The 14144-nt window shown below is 44.1% G+C and overlaps 1 protein-coding gene and 1 long non-coding RNA gene across 2 annotated transcripts in view; one reads left to right on the top strand and one right to left on the bottom strand.

The window, feature by feature from the left end:
* The window catches only part of DAPL1 (death associated protein like 1), a 92019-nt gene that overhangs the window by 48215 nt on the left and 29660 nt on the right, over window positions 1-14144 (bottom strand). The window lies entirely within an intron of this gene.
* LOC139045193 (uncharacterized) overlaps window positions 1-14144 on the top strand; it is a 35872-nt gene that overhangs the window by 16957 nt on the left and 4771 nt on the right. The window lies entirely within an intron of this gene.

Raw genomic sequence — 14144 nt, 5'->3', positions numbered from 1 at the left:
GTTAGCTCAGGGCCAGTCTTCCTCAGCAAAAAGAGGATGATTGGCAGCAGTTAGCTCAGGGCTAATCTTCCTCAAAAAAATAGATAAATAAATAAATAAAAGTATGTGGTCAACTCTAAAACTCTATACAAACTTAAGATGCCTATATGCATATTTATAACTAGATGGAAATTCTTTTATTTTTATTTACCAAAATACATTTAGAGTGAACATTTGTTCGAAAAGAACTTTCTGATAAGCCTGCTTGGGGAAGAAGCTGAGATTCCAAAGACTCCAGTGTTTCAGGGAAGGGAATGAAATACTCTACTTGAGATAAGTTGAGTTGTGTTTTGTTTGCTTGTTTTTGGCAGGGGAAGGGGGGATATAGAGTGAAGTGGAGAGATGAGATAAAAACAGGAGAAATTATCTTCTCTAGGCTATATTTCTAAATTCATAAGGGCCAGACTCCTTCCACTAAGAATTCTTAAAAACACAACTTGGGGAATAAATTCTGCCCTCTTAACCTCATTGTTATCTGTAGAATGCTGTCTGCCAGGACACAGGAAATAGGCCTTTTATTTGTTCTGTATAGAGCATGCTGGTATGCTGAAGGAGTTTTAGATGACAGTAATGGTGAGTGTTGGTACAACTAGAAGTCAGGATGACCCTGTAGGGTTAAAACATGGAGGGACAAGGTCAGCCAAAAATGGCTGTGCCTGGGCTAGTTAAGCAGAGGTTGCTGTGGGTGCTGGTTGTGGCCAAGGAAGACCAGGGGAGGTGCCAGCTGTTGAGAGAAGGGGAGCATAAAGCTCAAGATGAAAAATCATGAATCAGATGATACTATCAGAGAAAACTTAACTTCTGACATCATCACCAGAAAAATTAACCAACTTCCAGAAGTAGAAATAGAGCTACTTGAACATAGATCAACATCCATTGGACTTAATGATGCTCTTTAGGGCCTAATAAAAAAGTCTTTTAAAACAACTGTAAATATAATAATAATTAACGGTAATATTGAAAATTAAAAAATTATCATTTTAACCTTTTTTTTTTTTTTTGAGAAAGATTAGCCCTGAGCTAACTGCTGCCAATCCTCCTTTTTCGCTGAGGAAGACTGGCCCTGAGCTAACATTCATACCCATCTTTCTCTACTTTATGTATGGGACGCCTACCACAGCATGGTGTGCCAAGGGAGGCCATGTCCACACCCGGGATCCGAACCGGCAAACCCTGGGCCGCCAAAGTGGAAAGTGCACACTTAACTGCTGCACCACTGGGGCTGCCCCCCATTTTAGCCCTTTTTAACTGTGCAGTTCTGTAGCATTAAGCACATTTGCATTGTTGTGCAACTGTGTCACTACCCATCTCTAGAACTTTTTCATCTTCCTAGACTAAAACTCTGTATCCAATGAACACTAATTCCCCATTCCCTGCCGCCCCTAGGCTCTGGCAACCACCCTTCTACTTTCTGCGAGTATGAATTTGACTACTTTAGGTATGTCATATAAGTGGAATCATGCACTGTTTATCCTTTTGTAACTGGCCCATTTCACTTAGCATAATGTCTTCACGTTTCATCCATGTCATAGCATGTGTCAGAATGTCTTTCCTTTTTAAGCTGGATAATATTCCATTGTACGTATACACCACATTCTGTTTATCCATTCAACTGTCGATGGACAACTTGGGTTGTTTCTGCCTTTCGGTTACTGTGAATAATGCTGCTATGAACATGGGTGTACAAATATCTGAATCCCTACTTTCACTTCTTTTGGGTATCTACCCAGAAGTAGAATTACTGGACCATATGGTAATTCTATGTTTAATATTTTGAGGAATCACCGACTGTTTTTCCATAGTGGGTGCATCATTTTACATTCCCACCAGCAATGCACAAGGGTTCCAATTTCTCCACATCCTCAGTAAGTCCTTTTTGATGCATCTTCAATGTGACATGGGTTGATATAGCCACCGGCTTACCAACAGCAGTGACACCAGCTTGATTGTGTATGTATCTTACGAAGACTTTGTAAGCTTACTTTTGAGTGTAGGTGATTTGAATTCTGATATATGTACTGTAACCTGGGGTATCCCATGAAACTGGGTTGATCTTGTTTTCGGTGGTCTATACGCTCTTGGTGATATCTCAGAATGGTGGCCTCATGGCCAGGTATAACTCAGTCCTGCTCCCAGAGAAAGGAGCAGTTGAACTTACTGGATTAGAATTTCTTCTTCTTTTTTTTTTTTGGTGAGGAAGACTGGCCCTGAGCTAACATCTGTTGCCAAACTTCTTCTTTTTCTCTTGAGGAAGATTGTTACTGAGCTAACATCTGTGGCAATCTTCCTCTATTTTTTTGTATGTGGGATGCTGCCACAGCATGGCTTGATGAGCGGTGTATAGGTCTGTGCCTAGGATCCAAACCTGTGAACCCTGGGCCACTGAAGTGGAGTGCACAAACTTAACCACTACACCACCAGGTCCGCCCCTGGATTAGAATTTCTAACCTCTCTTTAGAAAGATGTTCTTTTCCACTTTACTCCAGACTGTGTTTGCAGCAGACCTTGGGTCTAGACATCATAAAGTACTCAGAAAGCCCTTCTGTTATCTGAACCTGGCCTAGAAAGTTGCTGATTTAAGCAAATATATACATAAAAATCAAATAGTAAAAAAAAAAAAGTGGAGGGATGAGAACACTGCAGGGTGGCTGTGGTGGGAGTAGTCAGACTTGTCCTTTGATGGGGAAGGGTGGAGGGTGGAGGTGATGCGGAGATGGGTGGGCAGAAAGGAAGCTTCTCAGACTTCCTCCTTAACAGTCTCTGCCTGCCTAGAGCAGGTGGGGTCCTTGCAGCAGAGTCGCTGTCGATGTCACAGGATGTAAAGGAACTGCCTTTCCTGTTTGGGCTGCCTATCACTGATGTCCACATTTTCAATTTCCTAATATTTAGAAAGCATCAAAAATGTAATATGGGGTCTATTGTTTCCCAAATTGATTCTTATGTTTCTTTAATTTTACTTAATTTCTTAATTAAATTCCCCAAATGGGAATTCTGTATCCAGGCTCTTATGGAGTTTTTTCTGAGCCCGTTAGTTCTGATTCTCCACGATTTCTTTTGATTTTTCTGAGGCTGCTCTCAGGATTCATGCTCCTGATGGCCTTTCCCCAGGCTGGCTGGGAGGGGGCCTCGACCAGTCAGGAATCCAGCTCTCACTGAGGGAAAGAAGTCAGCCCAGAACATGCATCCACCTGCCTTCAACCCAGGGACAAGCCAGGTCTAGACTTGACCATGGGCCTAATGATGAATTTCACGTTAACTTAGATTGAGTGTGACAAACTTGAGTTAGTCTGAGCAGAGTGTCAAATTCCCCACGAATTTGTAGTAAGTAATCCAGTGCTTGGTCTTGTTTCACAAGTGTCTTTGCAGCCAGTGACTCCCATGCTTGCCGTCGTGCTAACTCCCTTCTCCTCCACACATTCTCCAGACAAGTTCTTACCTGACCTGGGAGGGACGAAGGGAGGAGAGGGGGCGGGAGGGAGACTGACAGGAAGCCTCCTTCTCGTTGTCAGTCATCAGGAACTTGTACTGACTTGGTTAGCAGCCTCGACTTGAACCGACGATGTTAGATGATGCGTGTTTGTGCACACGCCTTAGAATTCTATGAAATATTGGGCTGTCCTTCATGATTAATTAAAATGTTCAATGCATTTTGAAAAAAGTTTTATCTGAAAATTAACTTTTTTAAAAAAAATTTTTAAAGCAAACTATATAGAAGGGTAAATAGTCAAACCTCCCCACTCCCTGCCACTCCTCTCAGCTTCCCACTGTTGGGTGTGTATCCTTTCTGCTTATATATATATTTTTTTTTAAATAATTTTTTTTAAACGATTTTATTTTTCCTTCTTCTCCCCAAAGCCCCCAAGTACATAGTTATATATATATTTTTAGTTGTGGGTCCTTCTCGTTGTGGCATGTGGGACGCCACCTCAGCATGGTTTGATGAGCAGTCCTAGGTCTGCGGCCAGGATCCAAACCCTGGGCTGCTGAAGTGGAGCATGTGAACGTAACCACTTGGCCATGGGGCTGGCCCCTCTGCTCATGTTCTATACACATACACACATTAAAAAAAAACTCAAATAGATCATACTATACATAGCTATATATATAGCACACACGTGATGTGCTTTTATCACTTATAGCAGAGATAATTTTGTATGCTAATTCAGTCTTGTTTTGTTTTTAAAATGTGTAACAACAAGAAAAGTAATCAGCTTTCTGATAGGTTCATATTCACATCAGGATCCGAACGTCAGCTAAACCAGAGCTTTTAGCCGACAATCCTGGTACAGCCGGCCCTCGGCTGTTGGTTCCCTGGCCACTGCTGCCCGCCCCCCTCCGCTCATGTGTGTGCCCAACACAAGGACCGTGGCATCTTATTAGGAGCCTACAGAGTTGCAGGCAGGGAATCCTGGCGAGGGAGAGTGAGCGCATGGCCAGTTTGGCAGGAAAAACGAAAAGATCGGAAGGCCTCCTGGCTCCATGGTTGTCCTGGGGTTGGCAGAAGTACTTCAAATGTGGCCTGGTTCAGCGGACACTGATGCTATTTCTCCTTATGAATGGTCCAACATCAGCTGCCAGCCAGAATCTCCAGAAGCTATCGTTCGTTTGTGGCCCAGACATGCCAAGGGAGTCAAATTGCTGGAATTTTTGTTTTATCCCTACCTGTAGCGTGGAGGCATTTTGCCACTGTTGTTTTGGGGGTGTGTGGGGGCTTTGTTGATCTATGCAACAATTATAAAGGAACTTGAGTATGATACATTCCTTTGGGGGGTCATAACTTGAACAATTTCTGGCATTTCAGAGGTTAATTCTCTTGACTAACACCCTCTTTTCTGAACTGCCTTCCTGTGATGATGACTTCCAGGCCCTTCTATCTTTTGCTCTGACCTCTTTCTTGATCACCCAGTCTGTTAGGCAAGCTTCCTTCCAGATGGTTCATCCTGGACTCCCAGGCCCCTCAAATTTAATATGTTCAAAGTGAGGCTATTCTCTTTCTCTGAAAACCTGTACCTATTTCTTATTTCCACCCATCTAGTCACCCCAGAGAGAAACTGCTCAATCATTCTTAATTCTTTCCTTTCTAATTGTTCGATAAGTCCTATTGATTCTAGCTCAAAAATGTCTTTCAAAATTGCTCCCTTTTTTCTAATCCCACTGCTACTGCTTCCATTGAGACTGTTACTGTTTCTCAATTCAGTAAATATTACATACTACCGTGTACCCAGAGATATTTCTGCCATCCAGGGGTTCAGAGTTTAATGATCCCATTTAACCTCCAGAGGAATCCTACTAAATCACGAATCTGCTCATAAGTCTTCTCTGTTCAAAAACCCACATTAGCTCCTTGCTGCCTAAGGATCGAATCCAACTCCTTGGCTGGAGAAAGTCTTCTCTCAACATCACTGCACCTGTCTGTGCAGTCTCCCCTCTCGCCATCCCCCTCAGTCACCCCCTCTGTGGGCCAGTCCCCGCACACCCACCAGCCACAGACCCCGTGGGTTTCACAGATCCTTGTTTTTGCACATGCTAATTCCTTGACTTGGAACATCATTCTCCATATCAAACTCCTGGGCTATCCCCGCTTTTTAAGATCCTGCTCAAATGCTGACTCCTTTGTCAAGCCTTTGCTTGTTCTCTTGTAAGGTTTCTTGCGCCCTCCTCCATATTTCCATGATACTTTGTTCCTAGCTGCGTGACATCACTTACCATCTTTATTGCATGATTTGTTCACATCTTTGAATCTCCACTGGCCCCAGCCCCCAGACTGTCAGCAACTTGAAGTCAGGGGCTGTGCCTTCTTCACATTGGTCCCTGGCCCTCAGCTTGAAGCCTGGCACTTAATACTAAAATATGTGCGTCCCAGATTGGCCAACCTCTAGGCTGAAGATAGCTTTATAGCAAACAGGGTTTGTGAGGAGAACTGTATTAACACCTGAACATATTGGTTGTATGTGACAGAAACCCATCTGTAGTGTAAGCACAAATTGGCATACAGAACTGGTAAATCCAGGGGTGCAGCTGGATTTGGGGGGCCCAAACAATGACATAAAGGGTCTCTTTTACCATCTCTCTAGTCTTTTTTGCAGATTGGTCTCATTTTTTTCCTGCTGTAGCCTGGCAGCTTTATACCTATGTCCTTGCAGTTTATGATCCAAAAGAGAGAGACTTTCTCTCTCTCAGCATCCATACATCACATCTCAAGGGAGTATGCTTGGACCTGTTGGTGATATGCTTTCACAAATCACAGTGGACAGATGAGGTACGACAATTGGCCAGGCCTGGGTCGTGTGTCCACACCTATGGACAGGTGGCTGATGAAGTACCGTGAATGACTAGCCATGGGGGAACGACACGAAGTGGGCCAGTTCTCCAACAGAAAGAGGAGTGCAGGACAAAGGCGTCAGATGTCCACTCCAGCTGCTTTAGTCATAAAAAAGCCAAAGATTCCATCCAATTTGTTTGTTTGGGAGCTCTGAGTAGAGCTAAGGTTTATGAGTGGCCCATTTTATTGTATCAAAAGCAAAATAGAGTTTTAAGACAGTAGGTATTTCAGGACAGTGCCTCCCAAACTGCAATGTGCACAAGAACGAACCCGTTCAAATGCAGGTTCTCATTCAGTAGGACTGGGGTGGGATCTGGGATTCTGCATTTCTTACAAGCTTGTATTAGTCTACTTGGGCTGCCATTAAATACCATGGACTAAGTGACTTAAACAACAGAAATTAACTTCTCAGAGTTCTGAAGGTGGTGAGTCCAAGATCAGAGTTGGTTTCTGGTAAGAGCCCTCTTCCTCGCTTGCAGATGGCCACCTTCTCGCTGTGCCCTCACATGGCCTTTCCTCTGTGCACCTGTGGAGAGAGAGAGCACGCTGCTCTTTTTTCCTCTTCTTATAAGGACAGTCCTATTGGATTAGGGTCCTACTCTTGTGATCTTATTTATCTTTTTTTTTTTTTGAGGAAGATTAGCCTTGAGCTAACATCTGCTGCCAATCCTCCTCTTTTTGCTGAGGAAGACTGGCCCTGAGCTAACATCTGTGCCCATCTTCCTCTACTTTATATGTGGGACACCTACCACAGTGTGGTGTGCCAAGTGGTGCCATGTCCACACCCGGGATCCGAACCGACAAACCCTGGGCCGCCGAGGCGGAATGTGCGCACTTGACCGTTGCGCCACCGGGCCGGCCCCTCATTTAATTTTATCTACTTAAAGGCCCTATTTCCAAATACAGTCATGTTGGGGAGTAGGGATTCAGCATATCAATTTGGGGAGAACACAGCTCAGTTCATAACAAAACTTAAAGTTGAATCTGTGTACTGCAGCAGGAGCGCTAGCTGCCTGGCCCGCAGTGTGGGAGAAGTTAGCTGAGAGAGGCCTAGAGCTGCAAGGCAGCAAGGACCAGAGGAGCAGAGAAGCCCACACTCCGGGGATCCGGAAGGACCAAATCCTGTGGTTAAGATTCCCTGGGTACTGCTCTCTGAGTCTCCAGTGAATATTAAGACAAAAAGTGTCTCTCATTTTGTGATTAGTAGCTGTTCAGTTATTTTCAAACTGGTTTGGAAGTTTTATTTTAGGAGTCTTTCTCTGATTTTGAGAGTGTGATTATGGAATGTTCTCCAAGTAGCCCTGTAGCACAAGCCTTCCTGGGGAGAAGTCTGCTAAGGAAGTTGCTACCCTGGAGAAAGGGCTGGTGCCCGCAGGTTCTCAGTCTCAATTGGCTGGGGCTTTATATTTATTATGATATTTAAATGGCAGCATAGGAATTGGGGCAGAAGAGAGGGTGAGAACCCATGACATGGCCTCAGGGCACCATATGTCCGCCTCAGTAGATTGTTCCAGACCTGTTCTGGGCTGAATTGTGTCCCCACCCACCCCTCCTCCCCAGGCCCAAATTCATCTGTCGAAGCACTAACCCCCTAGCACCTCAGAATGTCATTGTATTTGGAGATAAGGTCTTTAAAGAGGTTAAAATGAGGCGGTTAGGGTGAGCCCTAGTCTGATAGGACTAGCATCTTTAGAGGAACAGACCTCAGGGATGGGCACGCCCAGAGAAAAGGCCATGTGAGGACACAGAGAGAAAGTGGCTGTCTACAAACCAAGGAGAGAGGCCTCAGGAGAAACCAAACCTGCTGGCACCTTGATCTTGGACTTCTGGCCTCCAGAACTGTGAGGAAATAAATTTCTGTTCGTTGGAGCTACCGAGTCTGTGGTATTTTATGATGGCGTCCCCAGCATTCTAACATAAGACCTAAATAGCTAGATTCCATTGTATTTAGTGAGCGTTAATTTGTTACTCAAATGTTAATTCACTCAACGATTATGCACTGGCTCTTTCCTGGCGCTAAGCCTAAACTCATATAAACAAGACAGTCCCAGTCATCATCTGGTGGTGGAGACAGACCTGTAAGGGGCCAGAGCAGTAGAGAAGGGTCTGGAGGTGAGAGAACCTGGCACATCCAGGAAACTGAGAATTCGGTGGCCCAGTCCTGCTGGGGGGTCAAGTGAGAGTGAGTAATGATGAGGCTGGGGAGGAGGTCCTGGAGCCAGATTGTGTTGGGCCTTGGAGGTCAAGTTGAAGAGTGATGGCTTTTAGTCAGAGAGTATAGAAGGATTAGAGGGGAGGACAGGGGGTTGAGGATCCACTGAGGGGGCAGCCGCAGTGATCTGGGGAGGGCCAGGGGGCCTAGACAGAGAGTGAGGCACACATGTAATAGCCATTCCTTCCACATGCCCCTCGTGGTCCCCTACAGGGAATGAGGGTCTTTGAGACAGTGGGTGGGCTGGCATTGCAGTTGTTAGAATAGAATGAGAGGCACGTTGCATTGAGTTGGGTTTTCTCCTTCCTCTACTATGTGCCTGTAAGACTCATTTCTGAGGAGTTTTTTCTGCATATGTCCCACCCCTAAACACACACACACACACAGAAAGTTGCTTGAGCAAAAATGTCATTATTAAAACCCTGCTCAGTTGGTGGTACACAAATGTCGTTGAGCAGAACTTGCTTGACCAGCTCTACAGAGAGAAAACTGCAGACGCCACCACTTTCCCAGTCATCTAAGAGGTAGGAAACATAAGTGCCATTCAGATGTCTCCCTCCTGCTGACTGTGCCCTTTATAGTGCCCCTCTCTGAAGGGCCCTCCCATCCATCTCTCCTGCCACTGTCCTCCTTCAGCTCACCACATCTCCCCTCACCTGCTTCTTGAGAACAGACCTAAGCCAATTCGGCCACACACAATTTTTCAGTTTTTCTTGTTAGACACCTGTGACAACCAATAATCTGAGGGACGAGAGTTTTAGCAACTGCCCCACAGCTGCCCTTCCAGGTTGTAACACAGGTGTTCTTAAGCTAGGATCTGTGAAATACATGTTTATTTTTATTAGCTTCTAACGGAAATTTAGCATTTCCTTTAGTCATGAATAGAGGCAGCAAACCACCTTAGTGTTAGTAACTCCTGTGACTTTTTCAGGGGAAATCACGGATATTTTTATGTCACACTACAGTCATGCATCACTTAACGATGGGCACACGTTCTGACAAATGCGTTGTTAGGCGATTTCGTCATTGTGCAAACGTCATAGAGTGTACTCACACAAACCTAGATGGTATAGCCTACTACACGCCTAGGCTATATGGTACTAATCTTATGGGACCACAGTCATATATGCGGTCCGTCACTGACTGAAACGTCGTTATGTGGCACATGACTGTCTACTTGTTGCAGATATCTCAGACTATCGTTTATGCTTATCACTACAGCATGATTACTAGAACATTCACGGATTGTGTTATTTCACAATTTCTGTTGATGAAGAAGCATGTAGGAGTCTATGGCATAATAAACATTAAGAACCTCTGCCCTAGAGTGTAACTTAAAGGTTTGACAAGGTCTCCCAGCAAAGATGGCTGTAGCCCCGCCTTCTGGAGTAAAAATCTGGGGTCTCCATCATTCATTTGTTCAAGTGGTGGTTGGAGATGGACCTAGGACTGCTAGTTTCTAAGAAAAATCTTAGTCCTGGCCTCAGGCGAGGTCTGGTCTGCTCTGTGTAGTGCTGAGATGGCCCCCTGGCCGGGCCAACTCCCACCTTCACTCAGTCATTTAAGAATTTGGAATTGCCTGTAACAAGACACACAGACTTCCTGAAAATACATCCGTGAAACTATTTGTCATCTAATTCCCTACTTTTTGGTAGAGCCCTCTCCAACCCTGACTTCCCCTGTGGACCACCCCCAGGCCACAAGACTACTGCAGTCCTAGACACACTGTCGTGTTGTGTGTTTTGTGCTGCTTTCCTCTCACACGAGGCTTTCTTTGATTCAAATGCCCTCCTCCAGGCCATACGTCAAGATCCTGCTGTCTTCCTGTTCCCAGTCACTTCTTGGCTCAACCTTTACTTTTTAAAAAAATTTAGGTAAAATTCGCATAACATAAAATTAATTATTTCAAAATGAACAACTTCATGACATCTAGTACATTCACAATGTTATGCAACAACCATCTCTATCTAGTTTCCGAACATATCCAACCTTCCAAAATAAAACCTCATACTCATTAAGCAGTCGTTCCCCATTCAACACTCTTCCCAGCCCGACAACCACCAATCCACGTTCTGTCTCTATGGATTTGCATATCCTGAATATTTCATATAAATGGAATTATACAATATATGCGTTTTTTTTTTTTTGAGGAAGATTAGCCCTGAGTTAACTACCGCCAATCTTCCTCTTTTTTGCTGAGGAAGACTGGCCCTGAGCTAACATCCGTGGCCCTCTTCCTCTACTTTACATGTGGGACGCCTACCACAGCATGGCATTTGCCAAGCAGTGCCATGTCCACACCGGGGATCCGAACCGGCGAACCCCGGGCCGCCGAGAAGCAGAACATGCGCACTTAACTGCTGCACCACTGGGCCGGCCCCCCAGTATGCGTCTTTTTGTGTTTTGTTTCTTTCACTCAGCATAATGATTTCCATTTTCGTCTAAGTTGTAGTGTATCAGTACTTCAGTCTTTATTTTTTAATTTTTTAAATTGAAGCATAGTTGACCTACAATATACTAGTTTCAGGTGTACAACATAGTGACTCAACATTAATATACATTACGAAGTGATCACCATGTCAACACAAATAACCAATAACCATTGTATAGATAAGAGACATAAGGTGAGTTTTACTTGAGCCGGAGTGAGGAGTCTAACCCGGGAAGGAAAGCATTCCAGAGAAGCGTGGTTTTCAGTAGTCTTGCATCTTTTTAGAATGAAGAACATACATTAAACACACCCAGGATACATTTTCAAAGTTTCAAAGAGGTATTTAGTTGCAAATTAGCAGGTCAACATGACCCCCATATGGGGAAAGGGAGTAATCTGGGTGTTACCCATAGGGCATAGGAGGGGAAGTATGCCTTCTTCTCTTAAGCGAGTGCGTTCCTTACTTTAACGCTTAAAGCAGATGCACACTGTGTGTTTGACAGGCATAAGGCAGGCTTCTTTACTTCAAGCTGAATCAGTTTTGAACCTGAATATTTACCCCATATACCTCAATATGTGAAAATCTCTTGACAATAAGTCTAGTAACTATCTGTCACTACACAAAGTTATGATAATATTATTGACTATATTCCCATGCTGGGCTTCAGTCCTTTTTATGACTGACTAATATTTCATCGTATGGATATACTGTACCACAATTTGTATCTATCCGTTGATGAACATTTGGGCTGTTTCCACCTTTTGGCTCTTGTGAATAGTGCTGCTATGAATGTGTGTGTACAAGGATGTGTGAAGAGTACCCGTTTTCAACTCTTTCAGATGTACACCTGAAACGGTATTTGCTGGGTCATCTGGTAATTTTATGTTCAACTTTTTGGGGAACTGCCAAACTGTTTTCCACAACAGCTGAACCATTTTGCACTGAACCCAGCCATGTACAAGGGTTCCAACTTCTCTACATCCTCATTAACACTTATTATTTGAAGCTTTACTTTTTGAGGGGCAGTATTTTTTAAATTTATTTTGTAATTACTAAGAGAAACATAGTTTAGTCCTTTCAGCCAAATTTGTCAACCAAGCACAGAAAACATATAATGCATAGTAATTTTGGTGGGTGGAAGGTCTGATTTAACTACTTTAACTATTTACAAAGAATTTAACAGTCTTCCCAGTTATTTCACTTCCTACAATTTATGCTGAAGCTTTACTTTTTAAACCTTTCAATAACTCCCACCCTTTTGTGCCACTGCAGACTGTCCACACCCATACCTAATCCAGCCCTGGGGCAATGCTCTTATCATACTGTATTCTAGTTCTGGTTCACTTGTGTCTCCACTGTTTGACTGGCAGGCTGGGGTTGCTTGTGGGTGGAGATCCCCTGGTGCCTGCAGAGCAGCAATGGCCTCTTAAGCAGGCATTAGGGGTCTGTCCCATGACAGTATGAGGAGAGCTCATGGGCTCCCCCTTGTGGTGAGCAGGAATAAGTCTATATACTCTTACCTTCTTCCCTGGTCCTGACACCAGCATCACATCCTTTAGTGACTTCACAGGGATGAAACAAAGACAAACGAGACACCAGATGGGCAAGCGTGCTGAGCTCTTTGTAGAAGAGAGGCTGTGTAAATCTAAGTCTTTCTTTTATTGGAGAAACAAAGTAAACGACTCCAAATTGTCTTTACTTGATCGTGCCTGCACAAGTCAAGTCAAGAGGATGGAAACGGCATTTGGAGGCATCTGAATGAATCATCATGCAATAAATGTAAGACTCCTGGGGAAAGTGACTCTGGCGTGCAATGCTCTAGACTAGTGAGGAGGTGAATATTTGTCCCTGCACGAGTCGGCCCTTTCTTTTCATTTGTTTTCTCTGTGAAATTGGAGGAGCGTACAAATTCTTCCTTCTGCTGCCCATGTCAGAGCATTTGTCCACTTCCCATCTACCAAAAGGTGCCAGGCTCCAGGCAGGCAAAGATAAATAAGATGTCATCCTGCTCTCAGTGTGTCCACAGGCAGGATGATGCACGTAAGAAGCCACATACCTGGATCATTTTGGAGGAAAGAAATCTCAATGGAAAGAAATATAAGATTGTTTTCAGGTACACATGTAAGATACGGGGAAGAGCAATTACATGCGCTTTATTTTTATTTTATTTAGTCAGGTGGTTCCCATCCTCAGCTGAAGAGTTAAATATTTTTCAGATGTGCTGGCAGTTTTAGAGCTGTTATAACACTGATTTTTCTAGTACCAGTGGAAAGACAATAGATTAGGTCAGAGAGAAGGATTCGACTATGGGCTTTTCTCAACTGAAGTTATTTCACCATAAAAAAACAATAAAAACAAGCTTTCTGCAAGTGAGAGGCAAGTAGGATATGAGAGAAATGTGGGATTTACAATTAAAGACTTGGGTTTGAGTCCTAGACCAGCTACTCATTTGTCATGTTCCAACAGACAAGCCTCTGGACCTCACGTTGCTCATCCCAGTCTGTCTTCCCTGTCAGCCTCCCCTCCCTTGGGAAATTGAAATAAATCTGCAGGAACTTCAGCAGCTTATTACATGATTTTAAAATCACAGGCTTTGGGGCGGGCCCATGGCTGAGTGGTTAAGTTCGGCTGCTCTGGCAGCCCAGGGTTTCGCTGGTTCAGATCCTGGATGGGGACCTAGCATGCTCATCAAGCCATACTGAGGCAGTGTCCCACGTAGCACCACTGGAAGGACCTTCAACTAGAATATGCAACTATGTACCGGGGGGCTTTGGGGAGAAGAAGAAAAGAAGATTGGCAACAGATGTTAGCTCACGTGCCAATCTTAAAAAAAAAAAAAAAATCACAGCCTTTGTTCCTGAACCCAGATGTCACATCCTTCGTTTCTGAGTTGGCATGGACCTTTATGAGATATCTCATTGTTGTTATTATTATGTGACTTTTGACATTCAGGCTGGAGTTAAGTTTGGTGGCTGTCTCTGAAGACCCAAGCCTAAACCTTGACTTTAACCAGGTTTATGCCTGCACAATTTCACCAGCTAGGGCTCCTCTCCACCCCCTAGGGAGCTGGTTAAACTTGGACAATTATTGTCTAGTCCCTTCCCGGGATACCTGTGAGTTCCTGGCTTACTTCCTTGTG

Source organism: Equus asinus, chromosome 4, assembly GCF_041296235.1.
Source record: "Equus asinus isolate D_3611 breed Donkey chromosome 4, EquAss-T2T_v2, whole genome shotgun sequence".
NCBI classification, from domain to species: Eukaryota; Metazoa; Chordata; class Mammalia; order Perissodactyla; family Equidae; genus Equus; species Equus asinus.
This window is presented reverse-complemented; position numbering and strand designations above follow the sequence as displayed.